At 45.9% G+C, this 18,551-nt stretch overlaps 1 protein-coding gene across 1 annotated transcript in view; it reads right to left on the bottom strand.

Moving 5' to 3' along the window:
* Positions 1-16,352, bottom strand: part of SLC7A14 (solute carrier family 7 member 14) — a 111,908-nt gene extending 95,556 nt beyond the window's left edge. The window contains exon 1 of the mRNA XM_084769102.1: positions 16,211-16,352. The gene's annotated coding sequence lies outside the window, so the exon portion shown is untranslated. The remainder of the gene's footprint in view (positions 1-16,210) is intronic.
* Between the last annotated feature and the right edge of the window lie 2,199 nt (positions 16,353-18,551).

Genomic DNA, 18,551 nt, shown 5'->3' with positions numbered 1-18,551 from the left:
GTGCCTTGATTTGGGGCCCTAGACAGTGTACGAGTAGAGAGAGCTGGCACCCACGTGTCTCTGCTCCTGACTGCGGAAGTGATATGGCCACATGCCAAGCTGCTGGGACTTCCCTTCTGGGGTGGACCATACTCTGGAACTGTAAGCTGAAATAAACCTTTGCTCCCCTAAGCTGCTTTTTATCGGGATATTTTATCACAGCAACAGCAGGAAAACATGGACAGGCTCCAGGGTTATTGGTATTGCTCCAGGTGACAGGGGTGAGCCTGATTTTAGTGTAATGTGTAGTTTTCACTCTTCCCTCACGGTATAGCTTAGGGCTGTCTGTAGCTTCAGCGTTCCGTTGACCTGTCTCAGGGACCGAGTGGAAGACTTTATTTACTTTAAGGATGCCTTGCCACTCCATAGTCTGTTTCTTCTCACAGAATCCGAGGTTGTCAAGAGGGAATCTCTGGCTTCTTTTATGCTGTGGGCAGCGGGAGCGAGAACCGGGTTGGCAGAAGAAGGAAAGGAGGTGTCCAAGCACTGTGTGAAAAAGTGGGGCTTGGAGTAAGGTAGAGAAGGGAAGAGGGCTAAGGAGACCCCACTTGGCTCAAGGGCCGATGGACAACGCAAGGATGAGAGGGTTGGCCAATGCAATTGTGCATCAGGGGAGCAGAAGGTCGCTCACCACTCAGAGTCTGGCTCTTTCCTTGACAAGGAGACGGGTGTGATTCTTCTGACCCGTTGAGCCTGAGCAGACAGGAAGAAGGCTAGGAACTTGTGTGTGCATGTGAGTGTGCATATGGTGGTTATTGCCAAGCACAGCTAGAATAAGCCTTGTATAAATCACTTCCCTCTTTTCCTAAAAAAAAAAAAAAAGGGGGAGCAACCATAATTAGCCTAGTAGTACTCTAGGCAGTGAGGAGTATTTTACAGGCTATCTGGGAGCCTGACGCTCGCCCAGGGGAAAAAAAAAGCATTTTAAAAACGAAGTCTGTAGGGACTTTCCCTTTCTTGTACAAGGTTGCAATTGCCCACTGAATAGTGTGGGGAAGACCTTCTTGCCTTGTCTTTCGTGCCTTTTATTTCCTGTGGGTAACACAGCACTCAGCTTCCTGTCTCAATGAAGCAACTTCTTCCCCGCTATTGCTAGAAAATGAAGAAAAACTTCAAAAGGGGGGGGGGGGTAAATACTGCAGTGGTAAAGTAATGGGAAAAAACAAGAAGTGACGGGTAGAAAGTGAGTCCCCGGAAGTTCCGGCACGTGTGAGTCCCCGGAAGTTCCGGCACGAGCTGGGACAGAGAGGCATGGAACAGATGCAGGAAATGCGTCTTCAAGTTAATCATATACTGCTTCCAAGCTGGAGTGAACAACAGCATGAGGCCACACCGCCCTCCTGTCCTGCACATGAGGAGTCAGGGGACCACGGTGACAAAGAGTTCTGCAGTCTGCGAGCCCAGGCTCTCATCTCAAGACCTAATCTGGAACCAGTGCCTCAGCCCACCTTCAGCATCTTCTTGGTTCTAGCTATGCCAAGCTCATCTGGGTTTTGTCCCTCTCTGCAGCTCCGTTCGGTTTCCCCAACTGCTTTGTAAGATGAGTGGCTCCTGACAGGAAAGAGAGCCTAGGGCCATGCTACCTTTAGCCTTGGGGCTCTTCTCAAACATGTGGGTAAATGGATTAGCACTACAGTGCCCTCTACTCTGATGAGCTGGGAAATGCTCTTTCTCATACACTGTTTCCAGCTGACTTTGGCCATTCCAAGGCTCTCTCCTCGGTCTCCCTCCAAGATGTGACTCCTTCACTCTTGTCAAAGTCTTCTGTCACCCTCCGAGCAACAAGCCCTCCTTGATGACTCCACGGCTTGTGGCTTCTAGACTTACCACCCGAGTCAAAATTCAATGAGCAGGAGATGTAAGTTTTGTCAAGCATTGAGCTTGTCATGAAACACTTATCGAAATAAAATGGTTGCAAGCAGCTGACCCCAAAATAAATTCTGCTAAGCACTGCACCATGGTTTATTTAGAAATAAAGCTGAGTACTGGAGCGATGGCTCAGTGTTTAAGAGCAACTATTACCATTGCAGAGAAGCTGAGTTCTGTTCCAAGCATCAGTGTAGGGTGGCTCACAACTGCCTGTGACTTCAGCTTCAGAGACTCTGACGCCCTCTTCTGGCCTTCACAGGTACCTTCACTTGTAAGCATATACCCACACATACACATTCACACATACATATGCATAATTGAAAATAAAAGAAATCTTCAAAATAAGAAATGAGAATTTTGCTTTCTCATTTAAAGTGAGTCAGCACAGAGGATATTGAGTGATGCATCAAGAACACGCTGCAGCTATGCCTTAAATGTCCATTAGGAAGTATTTATTCTGTCCGACTTTTTGACTAGAGCCTGGCCTTGTGTGAGCGCTGAGATGTTTGAGTTCAGGCTGGAAATTATCTGATTTTCTGTTGACAGTGGTTTCCTTTTGATTTCTGTTTGCTTTTGGTCTTACGGGAGGAAAGCTTTGATGTGCCTTGCCTGAAGAGAAAATTACCTTGAAAGACCAAATGTGGCTCATGTGTGCAAATTAGGCCTTCAGGCAAAATAAGGGAAAACCCATTAGTTAATGGCTTCATGATGGTGGCTCCACAACCGATTTCTGTAAATTGGCAACAAATGGACTGACTCGCTCCTGAGAAAGGCTGACCGTTTCCCCATTTATTCATAGGGACTTGTCTAAGGCACTGGTGAAGCAACAACCACCTGCCCTTTATGATCAGCAGATGATCCTAGCCTTGTCTTCCCTTCAAAGGAAAGGCACTGCAAAAAGGACATAATCTCTCTTCTCCCCTGTTCTTGTGGACTCAGATTCCTTTACTCTGTGCTTTGATGATTAGTGCTAATTGCCAACTGGACACAGTCTGGGATCACAGGGAGGTGGGCCTCCGGGCCTGCTTCTGGGGGGTTTTCTGGACTCTGCAAGTTGCTGTGGAAAATGTGTCTTAATTGTGGGTGGAAACCACTTATTCCCCAATCGAGGAGTCCTGGACTACATACAGTGGAGGTGGTGAGCTAGCAGGCATTGCTACTGCTCTGCATCTCAACACAGAGGCAAGATGACCAGCTCCCTGCAGCTCCAGCCACTGTGCCTTCCCTTCCATGGGGGCTTGGAACCCGAATCACGAACCACAACAAAACCGTTTCTCCTAAGTCGCTCTTGTTGGGGCGTTTTCTCACAGCAGTGGGGAGTGTAGGGAGGACTTGCTCAGGATTTTGACTGTACGCTCTTCCAGCAAATGAAACTTCACCGTCCTGGTCTTTTCAAATCCCAAATTCCTGTTTTGCTTGAGTGCCTCTTCTATCACCCACCTCCCACCAATGATCTTTTGTCTTCCATGCCGCGTTCTTGCTTTGGCTGTAGGAAATGACTCCCTTTGCATATATGAATATATTTTGAGCTTCTAGAATATTAAGTCTAAAGATACTGTGTATACTAGAACATTTAGGAAAACCCTATTTTCCATCAGTCCTACTTGTAGGAATCTTGAGATGCAAGTCTCTGCTTTCCTTAAGCTCTGACTTGTTTCCTTGGCACCTCCCTAATGAAGATACTACACTAAAAGCACTAACTGTGACTGTCCTCCACAGATGTGAAAGGACTGGGATTTTGTTATTTTTCATTTGAGCAAAAATATGATGGATTGTGGCTTCTCCTTTAACAACAGTTTGTCCCCAATGGTGGTTTCATTTTTAAAGCGTATTTGTTGAATGAATGAATGAATGAATAAGTAAACAGAAAATATCTCTCATAGATGAAGTGGCTTGAGTTTTAGAAACAGTGCAATTTACTCAAAGTTTCACAGCAAATCCTTGGAAACCTGGGTCCAGCTCTCTGCTTAGGTAGTGATAAGGTTGTAGGTTATTTTGATTGCCCATGCACACAGTGAGCTGCAATAGGAGTGATCTCTTTCAGAGAGAACTCAAAGCCAAGGGTGGCAGGGGTAGATGGCTAGGCTGTGTACGTGATAGCATGTGGGTGTTCGACCCTAACTCACTCACTGCCTAGGTGAGAGGACCACAGCTCTGTAAATGCTCTAGCACTCTCATTTGTGAATGGAGACAGCAATACTCATTTCAGTCCCTAAGATGACCAGAACGTATGACAACATAGCTACCACACTGTCCTTGACCCTAAGAACACTCGGTTTCTTGCCTTTGTGGAGTTGCATGCATAAGAGATGACATCATAATGTTCCATTGGCCAGTGAGGTTTTTAGTTATTTACTTTTTGAGGTGAGATCTTACTCTGTAGCACAGGCTGACTTCTAATTCATAATCCTCCTGCGTTAGCCTCCCAAGTGCCAGACGTACAGGCACTGTGATAGCACCGCAGTGCTCATTTACAAAGGAGAGTACACACACTAAGACTGTGCTGAGGCAAAATGCCTTGCTTCTATTTTGATGGCCTATCTTTATAGTGGCATATTTTAGTCGTCTATATTAGGCATTTATTTCTGGCACAGCAGTCTATACTCATTCAGATATTTTCTTTCTCTGCAGTCTGAGGCTGGGAAGTGTGTCAAAGGCTTTGTGACTAGGAGAGAATCTAAAATTGACCCCAGGCGGTCTTGCATCATTTATTCCTGTCTGGGGGCAGGATAACTGGTCAGCACGGTGCAACATTAAAATAATCAAGATGGTTATTTGGCTTGTTTTAGAAGTAACAGAGTTGTCTCGTTTAAAGACTAACATGCATGAGTGTCGATTCCATTTGCGTTTTGAAGATGAGTCATTACCAGCCTAGGGCTGTTTTTCATATTACATTTCAAAGGTCAGGGTCCCATGTGGAGGTGTCTGGCCAGGATAAGCCTGACCCAAGTTTGCTCAGAGCAAGGATAGACCATAATACCTTCTGAAGTGGGATGCACGGACTCAGCGCAAAGGGCAAGAGATGTCTCCCTTGCAGGAAGCACCCAGCCTCTGCATGATTACCCACAAAGCCCTGTGAGTTCTGAGGTTGTGCCACAGGGCATCTTCAACCACCAATTTGGTTTCTTCACTAGAAAGAACCTTGGCAGTACCCATGACATCACCCCATACATAGTGAGATCAGCACCGAGTAGCATACACGCCGGTCTCTTGGGGGTTGGCGAGCTTGGCTTCATTCTTTTCTAGGAGATCAGTCTTAGCAGAACTGATCAAGACAGGTTTTTGTTCATAATAGATTATGAGACAGTTTTCACATCACGGACCCCAGTTCCACTCATCTCCTGGTCCCCTCCTATCTACCCTCTGCCCTTGCAATCTTCCCGCCCGCCATAAAAAAAAAACAACAAAACAAAAGAAGCAAACACAAAAATAAACAGCACGAAGCATAGGAAACATTTCGGCACGGAAGCGTAGCGTGTCAGTGTGTCCCACACTATCCCCCTCTGTCCACACATCTTCACTTGCAGATGCTCATTGCAGTGATCTGACTTTTCTTTCCAATGTAATCTTTACTGAAACACAATCTATTTTTACCTTTAAATGATTCTTCAGAAGTAATTTAGACATAAAATATTAGTGCCACAGGTCAGAAAACTTTTATAAGCACAAATTTGTATGTGCTAAGTGAAAAGCATTATGCTGGAAAACTCAGGCAAAATTATTACTTCCGGAGAAGAAAAGACTGTAGAGTTGACTTGTTTCCCTTTCTTGGTCACTGCGTGGTTTTTTTTTTTTTACAATAGGGGTGCACTCTCTCTCATGGATCCTGGCCTCTGTCTCTATGTGTTTACTGTTTTATTGTGGTGTTCACTGTCAGCCCCAGCTGCAGTTGAGGCTGTACCTGGGTCCACACGTGTGTTATTGCTGCCTACACAGCTAGCATTCCTGTTGTTCCTGTTTCCTCAGCAGCCTCCTTCCTCCCTCATGTGTCCACCTGAGACTCTCTGGTCTCTTCAGAAATTCCTTCATAGCACGTTATTGCACACGCTGAGGGTCAGACTGCTACTGGTGCCTGGAGGGCAGGGGTCCAAGGTTCAAATTTCTAGCTAACTCCATGCATCATAAAGAAAAACCACAGACCAATGTTTCTTCAAGACACCGTAAAGAAGGCGTTTTCCAGAAATATGACCCACGATTTTGGGTCCTAAATCCAAATCTTCAATTTAGGCCTCACATCATGCTATCTTATTAGGACTCTGGCCCTATTGAAATTGGAGAGGGATTCTTGTAGAAGCTTTTAGAAGCTGATTTTGTTTTGTTCTGTTGTAGAATTTCTGTTACATTTATTTGTGTGTGTGGCCATGCGTGCATGTGTGCGTGAGTACACATATGCACTCACATATGTTCACATTCACACGTATCATGCCATGTGTGTAGACTCCAGAGAACAACTTTTAGAAATCAGTTCTCTCCCAGCACTCGGGGTGGCAGAGGCAGGTAGATCTCTGTGAGTTCAAGGCCAGCCTGGTCTACAAAGCAAGTCCAAGACAGCCAAGGCTAACACAGAGAAACCAACCCTGTCTAGGGAAAAAAAGTTCTTTCCTTCCATAATGTGGGTCTCTGGGATGAACTCAGTTTGTCATGATTAGTGGCAGGAGCCATCCACTAAGCCATCTCGTCAGCCCTAAGGGTGATTGTAAAACACTGATTTCTGACAGGTTTTTGTTTGTTTGTTTAATTTCTTAATAAGACAACTGGGAGCCTGGTAAAGCTTCGGAGTTGTCTTACATCTTACACAGCATGGATGTGTTTCACCTCAGGGAGGAGACCAAGAGCAAATTGTCTCTGTATCAGTTGATGAGTAGGGACCAAGAGTGCCACATCGATTGGAACAGTGTCTCTCAGTGAGGACACTGTGCCTAGCACTTTGCATGGAACAAATTTTATTTCGAAGGCTTGCTTTGTGCAGTGTGTTCTGTGTTCTCTCTTCTCTGTGTCTGGGGTGCTTTGAGTAGGAATGGCCCCCGTAGGCTCATATGTTTGCATGATTACACACCAGGGACTGGTGCTGCTTGAAAAAGATTAGGAGGTTTGTTTTCGTTGGAGTATGTATGTCCTTGTTGCAGGAAGTGTGTCACTGGGGGTGGGCTTTGAGGTTTCAAAAACCCATGCTAGGCCCGGTGTCTGTCTGTCTGTCTGCCTGTCTCTGTCTCTGTAGATCAGGATGTAGCTCTCAAGTACTTCTCCAGCACCATGCCTGCCAGCTTGCCGCCGTGCCTCTCACCATGGTGATAGTGAACTAAACCTCTGAAACTGTAAGGCAGCTGCCAATGAAATGCTTCCTCTCATAAGAGCTGCCGTGGTCATGGTGTCTCTTCACAGCAATAGAACGGTGACCAGGACGGTGAGCATGAAAGTTACAAATACCTGCTAATGGGGCAGCACTGCCCGGGCTGAGGACTATTGGTTTAAGAAGAAACCAGGAAGCCTCCCACACAAGCACAGTTTTCTGGACTAGCAAGATTAGATCCAAGATTTTTCTCTACTCTAATGGCATTGATTTAATTGATGGCCCTAGTTCAGGGTTCGTTAGAAACATAGAAAAGACACCCTTTCCTTTATATAGATTTTGTAGTCTTCAAGAAGTTCTTACAGCTGTTCTCATCGGTCTTTCTTATAAGATGAGGGGGTAGATTCTATGATTGTGTGTGTGTGTGTGTGTGTGTGTGTGTGTGTGTGTGTGTGAGAGAGAGAGAGAGAGAGAGAGAGAGAGAGAGAGAGAGAGAGAGAGATATGAATCTGAGGTGTTTTCTGCAGTCACTCTTGACCTTGGTTTCTCAGAAAGTCTCTGGATTTTATATAACTTGCTGATCTGTCTGTCTGTCTGTCTGTCTGTCTGTCTGTCTGTCTGTCTGTGTCTGTCTGTCTGCCTGCCTGCCTCTGACTCCCAGCACTGGGAACACAAGTGAAAGTCACCACACCCAGCTTTTATGTACATTCTAAGGATTGAACTCAGGGCCTCATGCCTGCCTGGGAAACACTTTAGCGACTGGACCATTTCTCCAGAAGGCAAAGAAAGCTAACTCTTGAAGATGTAGAGTGATACCGGCTCAAATTCTATAGCCAGTACACTTTGAAGTGGAGAAGGAAGCCAGGTCTTCTGATTCACAGACCATTTCATATCCCCAAATGGACTAAACCCACAGAGACAGGGGCTGGTCTATGCATTTGCTAAACAACTTGTTAGTGAGACATAGGGCTACTTTATTAAGAGGAAAACATGCATGCACACACAGAGGGGGGAAAGAAAGAGAGAAGGAGGGAGGGAGAGAGAGAGAGAATGAATCTAACCCAGTCACTCCACTTTCTACTTGGTAAGTTTTGTAGAAGGAGCTCACCTTGCTGCCTAAATGAGTTGCCTGACTAGTGGAAGATGCATGATGCTTGGAGATGTAGTAGGCGGAGAGAAAAGAAAGAAAAGAGCTTTGATCTTACGTCTGCCTCTGCCACTAACTTGGGTGACTGTGCTTAGATTTCTGTGGGTAGAAAGTGAGAGAGCTAGGTTACATGGTGGTTGGCTACTAAATACCAGGATAATGCTAATGTGGTAGAGACAAAAATCTCTAATAAACAACCAGTGAAGACAAATTAGGAGGACCGTTCTCTCTGCAGAATGTTTAACATCTGGGACCAGTTGTTTTTTCATGTCCTGCTAAAACAAAAAACAAAACAAAAACCAAAAAACAAAAACAAAAAAAAAAACAAAAAAAGGAAAAAAATCATTTAAAACAATGAAAAGGCCATGGAAACCAGCTTGTTCACTTGTAAGTTGGTTTACTGCGTAGGAATATTTTGCCTTTGGCAAGTGAGAATTAATTAACTCTGAGCATTTGTTTACTGATGAGGGAGACTAGAATAATGTCTGTCTGACGTCGCTGTCTCTGTCTGTCTGTGTGTGTGTGTGTCTGTGTCTCTGTGTGTGTCTGTGTCTCTGTGTGTGTCCCTGTCTCTGTGTGTCCCTGTCTCTGTGTGTCCCTGTCTCTATGTGTCTCTGTCTCTATGTGTCTCTGTGTGTGTCTGTGTCTCTGTGTGTGTCCCTGTCTCTATGTGTCTCTGTCTCTATGTGTCTCTGTGTGTGTCTCTGTCTCTATGTGTCTCTGTGTGTGTCTGTGTCTCTGTGTGTGTCTATGTCTCTGTGTGTCCCTGTCTCTGTGTGTCTCTGTCTCTGTGTGTGTCTCTGTCTCTGTGTGTGTCTCTGTGTGTCTCTGTCTCTGTCTCTTTCTCTCTCTCTATCACCACCACTCCCCCCCCCCCCCCCCCGCCACCCTCTCTCCCCCCTCCCCCCATCTTAAAGGCGGAGCAGCCTACTCTACTGTGAACCATCAGGCTTTGGGCTGTCTGGTAATTAATGTATGCACTTCCATGCTACACTGCGCTCATTCTGAATTCAGAACAATAGCAATTCCTGTCACTATCATGAAAACTGGCCAAATGCTCTCTCAAGAAAATAACACATTAAAGCGGAAAGTGACAGAGAAAGAAGAAAAAGACACACAGTTCGGTCTAAGCTTGGAGCTTATGAAGTTGCCTTGTCACAGTGAAATCCAAGACCCAGTAGCTGACATGTCCCCTGTCCTTTGACGGCGTCGGCAAAACGTAATTCTTAGGAGCAATCTGTCTTGGCCGTTATTAGTTTCCGTGACCCACTGAGGCACTAGGAATATCGGAGTAAAATATGGTGTTCTATGTTTGCATCCTATTTCATTTGTTAAAAGCTGTCGTTTCTGTGTGTGTGTGGTGTGTGCATGCACATGCATATGTATATGAGGTTGTGCATGCATGGGTCGAGGCCAGGCTGCTGTGGAGTATCTTTTCTCTCTTGCTCTCCACCTTACTTTTTGAGATAGGATCTCAAATTGGAATTCACTGATTGGCTAGATTAGGTGCGCAGAAAGCTCTGGGGATCGCTCTTCATGGCTCTGCCTAGCTCTGGGATTGCAGGTCCATGGCGCCAAGCTTGGCTTCTCTGTGGATTCTCTGGGTCCCAGGCCTGGCACTCATCAAATACCCAGTCTCCTCCTTAGCCTAGGTAAGAGTCATTTCTTTAAAAAAATTAATTATATTTTATGCATATAAATGTTTTGCCTACATGTATGTCTGTGTACCACATGTATGCCTGCAGAGGTCAGAAAAGGGAATTGGATTCCTTGCAACTGGAGTTAACAATGGTTAACTCCAATTTGTGCTGAGAGTGAACCCAGGTCCTTAACAAGAGCCATTGTCCTTAACCACAGAGCCGTCTCTCTAGCCTCAAATACTCATTTCTTGAGAGAGGGTTGGCTGGCTGAGTATATGGCCAGTCAGCATATAAAGATATGCTGAATTCAACAAATACTTTTTGAGTGCCCATGTGCCAGGCTGTAAGAGTTTCAAGCACCTTGCCACCATGTTTCTGTGCCAGGACAAGACCTTTTCAATTACATTATTGATTAAATAGATGATTGCATACTCTAAAGACCAGTATCAGAACAAAATTATCACTTCTCTGCTGCTCCAATATAGAACAACCAGAGAATTTCATTAGTTAACAAACAAAATACTGAGCTTCTCAGGTCAGAGTAATAGCATCTTCCTTCTGTCTTTGAAAATTCAGGCCCAGCCACAAAACAATTTGTGCTATGCAAATAATTGACTCTCAGCTAAGGATGCTTATTATTTAAGCTAAAATGATTTACTAGGTCAGGGTCATGAGCCTTTCAGAATATAGTTTTTCCTTTAGTAATGTAATTTCATATCTAAAAAAGGTCTGGGGATGACATGCTTGGCCACCATCCGGGACCAGAGTGTGTCTGAACTACGCCCTTGGCGGAGCATCTTGCAAGTCCCCACCCTTCTCTGTGTCAGATTGAAATTGCTAAGAAAGGGAAGGACCTGTCAGAGAGCCTGATGCCTTTTAGCCAATCTCATTTTGATTTCTTAGGTGATCACTGATAGACAGATCATCACAATGGCCTCACATAGTCTTCAAAATGAGCAACAGCTATAACAAAGACAATTAAGAGTTATCTGATTCTTGCATACAGGACTTAATGTTGGGAGGAGTGGGGTGATGGTGGTAGCTCTCTGGGGACGGAAAGGAAGAGTGTGGGCAGGAGGGTTAATACCATCAAACACGTAGCACACATAGGATTGTATTATGTTTTTAAAAGAAGAATCATCTGCTGGAAAAGTTTCATTTGTAGGCTTTTCTTCTACGGTATCTGAGCTCAGTTAAAAGGGGAGAATAGCTAAGGATCAAATGTGAAGCAAGCTCTGGCTGCATGTGGAAAGCACTCCTGCTTGAGGCATGAGTAGCATCAGGCAAGATGCAGGGTTAGGGACTAAGACCCAGGCTTGGGAGTCTATGCTAACTGGATTCTCAAGTTCTACTCACGACTCAGACAGGTCCACCTACAGAATTCATGCTACAAATGCTCCTATTTAAGGCCAGAATTCTTAATGCAGCCTCAAGAATTCAGCTGAAATCATGGATTTTTTTAAACCTTTCTTTTGATTTAATAAATGCATGAAATAGAATTGTTTTTTTTTTGTTCACACTCATGAGATGGATTGAAGCTCATTTCACTAGTAATAAAACATTTCTTTTAAATTATCCACCCCTCTCACCATCTACACTGAGGAATATCCACAACACACCTTTCTGGTGCTGTTTATCAATCCCTAATATCCCAGGAGTTTTCTTTGAGACACTAAGACCTTTTAGTTAATGACATTTTTTCAGAGTGGAAAATGCTCAGGGTCAAATAAACTAAACTATAAACAGTGCACATCTCCTATTGGTAGAACCTAACCAATAGGAACTCTAAGCAATCAAAAATTTAAATTCAGCATTCTGCTTTTCAATGAAAATGAAAATAAAGGCAAAAACACATTCTTATCCAGATTTAAAAACACTCAGAAGCCATTCAACCCGAACCACCCTGCTTGAGCATGGGCTGCACCATATCTGTATGTAATGATCAGTGATTGCATCCAACCACACTCCTTAAAGCATTCTCGTCTAGCTGCCTCTCAGTCTTCCCACTGCTGTTTGGGCAGTTACGGAAATCCCATCAATGCTTTACAGATAAGAGAAGGGAGCTCTAGGAGGGGTCTATAATGTCACCAACCAGCACACTTAAGGCTGGCTCCAAGCCACTGTTATCCCCAGGCTTATCACAAAGCACTTGCTAAGATAAGACAGACACACATTACTTTACATTATTGTACTTAAACTCTGGACAAGAGCATGGTTGCTTCTGAGTTGGAATTTAGGAAACCAAAGGAAACGAAACAAAATGAAACGAAACCAAACCACCAACCCATTCACAGAGTTCATAGGAATCTGACTCCCGAGGCTACCGGCTCCTCAAAGCAGACATGCATCTCCTTGCAAGCTGGGTTACCCTCCTCATCTTTGGGTGGCTAGAGACACATTGGTACTAGTTTTCTTTTCTTCCTTCTTGTTAGTAGCTTCAAAGAGAGTCTTAAATCCTTTAGTCACTTCAACACCTAGTTCTTTGTTGCTGTGATTTTTTTTTCTTCCTTCCTTCCTTTCTTTTCTTTTTTTTTTTTTCACTTTCTAAAGTGACATTGTCTAACAGACCTTTCCGCAATGATGGAAAAGTTTTGTTCCTTCTGATAAGGTAATCACTTGTCACACATGGTTATTGAGTACTCAAAACATGAGATACTGACTTCCAAATATTTTAGTCACAGTTTGACTTTAAATGGGTCTTTGCAGCTCTTGACTACCATACTGGATAGAGAGGCTCCATACAGTTTACTATGGTTCCCAGGGCTTATAGCACCCCATCAAAAGCATCTGTAGGCTTGTGAGGCTATTTAATATGAGATTGATATGAATTATGCCTTAACTGGGCCTAGAGGGAGGCTGAAGCAGCATGTTGGCAAAAGCAATAGAAAGGCATATGGTGATCTCTGAGGAAGAGCTAACACAGGGAAGATCCATTTGCATTTCAGTGCCACTTGGATTGATTTTGAATTTCTAAACTAAGTGTTGAAGCAAGACAGAACTATCAACTCAATGTACCAATGCCCACTCTGCCAATGCAATCACTAGGCCTACAGGAATCCAATGAATGAAGATGAAATTTTACTACAGGCTGTTAAAAGAAACAAGGAGAAGTGAATGCAATGTCACAGTCTGCTAGAATGTCCAGTAACCTTGAGGCCATCTCTGATCAAGCTCTGTAACCGAGAGAGTTGGGGAGACCCAAGAAATGATGGATGAAATGCTTAGCATCATGCCTAACCCGTGGGAAGCATTTTATAGGTATTGGCACTTACATAATCTGTATTTCTGCCTGGATTATCTCATAGCCCCTTTCCAACTCCCTTTGGAGCATGGGGAGCTGCTTGGTTTTGGAATCATCGGTTTTGGAGAAAGCATAGAGAGCAATGGCTTTTGAGGACACCCATGGCACTGTCCCTGTTTGTGAACGGCTTCATAGGAAGCATGTCACTGAAGGAGCTTTCCTCTCATGTGCACTGAGTCAGACAGGACTGGAGCAGAGCCAGAAGAGGAAAAAGCTGGGAGAAACAGTAGCTAAGGGGATTGTCTGTAAGCTCGGCATCTGTGGTGCGTCATGCTGCTGATATCCCCGTGAAAGGTGACAAGGAGGCATTGTGGGTGAGCATCTCAGGCGCCATGGGCTGGTGAGAAGGGTCCTGGCTCTGGAACACACTTGCGGGATTTAGATGCTAACTTTTCAATTATGTGACTGAGAAGAACGGCACCTCTGAGTTCTCACAGCCTCCTTTCTGTATACCAGTGGCGCTGAACACATATCTACAACTACTCTGACCCTAAATACAACAGCGCAAATCTAAAACGAAGGCACATGTGGGTTCCCAGACTCAGTATTCCACTCTCTTCCCTCTTCTCCTTCCAGGAAAGCCTGATAGTTTAATCCTCCAACCTGTTTCTGTAAATTTGGAACTGAGGTTGTGTGTACAGTTGTAGCAAGCATAAGACAGTTGGGAGGGTGGGAGTGAGTGACAGCGGGTGGGTGAACGGATTAAAGAAGAAACGATTTGAGAAAGCAGCCCTCCCCACTTTGTCGTTTACTATTTCCCCACCCTCATCACATCTGCTGAAAGTCAAATACGTGAGCAAGAACAGGAAAGTAACCCCGGACATAGGAGGTAAGCACAACGGGATAGGAATCCAACTTCCGCATTCAAGAGCCCTAAGGTCAGTTTTAAAACATGTTAAGCATTGGTGTGAACTTGAAACAAGATGATATTGTCTGGCGCAGACTGTAGGCGCTCAGTAAATAAATATTCTCTTAACCCTCCCCACAATTGCCCCACTCCTTTCTTCATCTTACCCATAGGAAGGCAGTAGATAAAGAAACAAACCCACACTGTATTAAAATTGGTGTTTGGCGTACTCTGGTGCCTCATATTTGACCATGTTCCCTGGAGGGGGAGGCCTGGTGGCACTCAGAGGAAGGACAGCAGGCTACCAAGAAGAGACTTGATACCCTATGAGCATATACAGGGGGAGGAAGTCTCCCTCAGTCACAGTCATAGGGGAGGGGAGTAAGGGGGAAATGGGAGGGAGGGAGGAATGGGAGGATACAAGGGATGGGATAACAATTGAGATGTAATATGAATAAATTAATAAAATAAAATAAAAAAAAAAAAGAAAACTGGTGTTTGGAGGATATAAACAACATGTGGTGGTGAGAGAAGAGCGCAGAGGGGAGAAAAGTGTCACAACCTCAAACAAGCACGGATCTATTTCCTTCTTAATGAATGCACTTTATTTTTCTGCCTCCTTAAATTTCTCTGGCTCTCAAAAACCACAGAAACGCTTAACAGGATAGCACTCCTAACTGTTTTTTCAACACTTTATGGACTGTAAGACGGGGCCAGGCAGAACGAGGGCATCACTCGGAGTAGCCAGGCCACATCCTGAAATGACAGGGGCGCATTGTTCTACCCAGACGTGTTGGGAACCTCTCAAGAAAGTCAGGAAAGCAGAGAACCGGGGAGGCAAAAGATGCCCAGTTGTTTTCTATGTAAACAGCAGACAATGGATGCCATTTAGGTGCTGGATCTCAGTTGCAGGGAAAGCTCCCAGGCAAGGGGGACCTCACTAGTTCCCCAGGTACAGCAGACAACTTTCAGCACCGCGGACAGCGCCCCACCCTCTAACCATCTCCCCAGCGCTCTGGGCAACCAGGCAGAGGCAGATTATCCCAGCAACCCTTGGCTACTCTGGCCAGTTACTGCCTCCGTCACTCAGGCGAACATCCGTTGAGCTTCTTGATTCAAGATCTCAATGGACCGAGTTTCGCACACGTAGCAGGATCACTAACAAAAACAGGCTACAGCCCTGCTGCTCCCACCTTCTCTCATCTTTCCATTCCTTCTAAGTCAGTTGACAGCCTCTACCTTACCGTTCGATCGTAATATAAAATGCCCATTTGGCAGGGGAGGAGTGGTGACTCAAAGGGGAGAGGAGGCTTTGGTCCATGCCACCCCACTCTGTCCCTCAGAATTCACGAAAAACTGAATGTGTGTTGGGGCTAGGCGAAAGGCCAGGCTAAAGAGGCGAAACTGTGCAGGCGAGAGTCCTCTCAAAAGCCTCCCGGGTCCAGGCAGGAATGTACCCGGATACCTCTACCGTCACATCCTCCTTCATGGTCTCCGGGTTGGCCCGGACAGATGCTCCTCGTGGCGCACCAGCCTAGTCGGGGCGCCGGGCTCCGCTGGAGTCCCTTTGAAGAGTTTTGCTCAGGTAAAAGGACAGATTGTTGTCCCCGCCTTCCTCTGGGACCGCGCCCGGAAAACATCTCTTATTTTCCCAAGGGCTCAGTGCCAGGCCGAGAGCCCAGTTGCCCCAGTCAGGTGCATGTATAGGCTTGGAGGACAGGATGGGCCCCGCGACTGCGGAGACCCGGGCGGCCCAGACTGCTCTCAGCATCTCAGCCTCGCGCTCCTGCCGCGGCGGAGGCTGAGATACCCTGCGCCCCGCCTGTCAGCTCCCGAGCGTCCCCAGAGCACTGATGCTACCGGGGGTCCCCATTCCCAGCAGGAGCCCACGTGACCCTGACCTCGCTCCTTCTTTCTTGCAGGGACCCCCTTCCCGTCGGTCGCCCACAACCCCCGCGCCATGTTCCCACTTGCTCCCTTCGGGTGTCTGGGGCTCATCTTAGTTCCGGGGGTCCAGCTGGGAAGCCAGGGGCCAAGCAGGAGGCACAGACAGTGGTGAAGGGGGAAATCCACTCACCAGAGGGGTTGGAGGTGATGGCCTGGATGCTAATGGCCGGCGGTCTGCACTTAAAGCTGAGATGGGGGCGGCGGGCGGTGGTAAAGGAAGGCTGGAGGCAGCTGCTGCTGCTGAATCGCTCCTCAATTATTCAGATCGAAACCCCTCCGCACCCCTCCCGCGCCTGTCAGTCTGATCTCCAGCTTGCCTATCTCCGCCTCCTTGCAGTCACGTGGCTAGCCCAGCCCCTTCCATTACCGAGTCCCAGCAGCGCTCCTGACCCCCCCCCCCCCCCCCCGCCAGCCCTCCGCGGTCTGTCACTCACTACACCTCAGCGGTCTTTCTGAGCGTCCAGGTGCGGCCTCCAGCTCCCAGTACTTCCCGCTGCGGGGAGCAAAGGAGCTGGGGCAGTTTTATTCCCTGGGAAAACAGGAGAGAGTGGGACTCTGCAGTGTCGCGGTGCTGTTGGGGATGGCTTCTGCCAGCAGCTCCATCTCTCCTGGACTCAGCTACCTAGCCAGGCCTGCTAGCTGCCCTGGAAGCTTCTCTCCTCCCCCTTGACGAGCCCTGGGTACCCTTATCCTTCTTCCCCCAATTCAACGGTACTGAAAACAAGAGATGGGAGGTTGATTTCTCCTTCAGTTCTCAATGAAGACAAGACCCAAAGCTCAAAGAGACCAAGCTTATTTGAGAGTCCACAACACTTCATGGGGTTGAGGGTTTTGAAGACCTACAAGGAATTTCAATCTACAAGCTCTTAGCGTTTAACTTCTACCTTTTCTTCCCTTGTCTGTGAAAGGAACATCTTCCAGGACCGTTGAGAGAGGTGACATCATGCTCTTGAAGTTACTTACCTCAGTGCTGGATACACACAGAGGTCAATGAAAGTCCTTCTCTTGCCTCCATTAAAATAAGTTTCAGAAAACAAGAAGCATGTGATACGTGTGTGTGCCAGTAGAATGCAGATATCTTTTGGAACATGGAAGGAGTCTTCCATGAGGTCAGGCCAGATACACAGTCAGGCTAAGTGGACAGAGGAGATGTGTAAAGCTTACATTTTACACTGGTCCCTTAAAATGAGTATCCTGGAAGCATTCTCTATCTCAATATATATTGTCCACATATATACATGGACAAGCTGGGTATGGTGGCATGGACCTTTAATCCCAGCACTCCAGAGGCAGAGGCAGAAAGATTTCTGTGAATTCAAGGCGAGCCTTATCTACAAAGCAAGTTCCAGGCTAGCTAGGGCTACATTGCAAGACCCGTCTCAAACAAACTAACAAAACCAAGATGGAGATGAGATGGTAGCAATCCTAGTATGTCTGACCTCACTGGTGAATCAGTCATTCAAAATGCATTGAGTAGACTGATTTGGATGCAAAGTACATTCATAAATTCTCAGAGCCTTGTCAAAGCCCTTAAAGTATATGGCAGCACATGACATTAGAAGTAAAAGTTACTAAGCTTGCTGTGTTCAGGAGGAGTGCTGGCTGAATGCTGCCCTTTCATGGAGACCAAGTTTATATCTTACACTAGGTTGTGGATTAGCCCTGAACCTCCGGGGTCTGGGTTTCCTTTGCTGTATCCAATCATGGCCAGGACAGTCTTGGTACATCCACCAGCTTCAAGCTCATCCTTGCCTTGAGCCTGCATCCAGACCTTCTCAAGACATCACTATGACTTACACTTTTAACTAGTTGTTCATAGTATATCAGACTTTGTGGGATGTCGTGATGTTCAGATGGGTTAATTATTAGCTGCTAAAAAGTGAGAAGCCATGCTGGTTAAATGTAAACAAACAGGAACTAACACTGTGGACTGAGGGAAATGCCGAGGCTGTATTAATCCCAGTGTACTTTGGGGTTTAGGAGAAGGGAAGCTGGGGTTTGTTAGGGAAGCGACTGAGAAGTCAGCATGTCTCTGTAAGTTTACAAGTGTGCCTGAAACCAAGGGCTGTGTGGGTCTAAGGGCTTTGGTGTCCCTCTCTTCTGAGATGGATCTGTTTTTAAATTAATATCTCCTCATCCAAAGGCATGACTTTTATCATTTGAGCACCACCCAAAATCTCAGTAGTGAATATTTAATAATGTAATTTTGTGCCTATATTTTAGGGCAACAGGGTTTTTGTTGGTAATTCCAAAGGGTGTCAATTCTAAACCACAAACACTGTTATTCCAAGAGCAGCTTCTGGGTCTTTAGGTGTACTGTGAGTGATGATAACTGTTTTCTAATCCATTGGTAACAAACGCAGCCTAACCCTGACCCAATCCAGAGAATCCTTTACCCTTAAGCAAATTCCAAGCCCAAGTGAGTTCCGCCTCACTTCCCTTTTCTAACCTTTAGACATCTATCTAGACCT

This window comes from Acomys minous (genome assembly GCF_964271855.1).
Source record: "Acomys minous genome assembly, chromosome: 19".
In the NCBI taxonomy this organism is placed as follows: domain Eukaryota; kingdom Metazoa; phylum Chordata; class Mammalia; order Rodentia; family Muridae; genus Acomys; species Acomys minous.
Note: the sequence above shows the minus strand (reverse complement) of the source record. Positions and strands in the feature narration are given on the sequence as shown.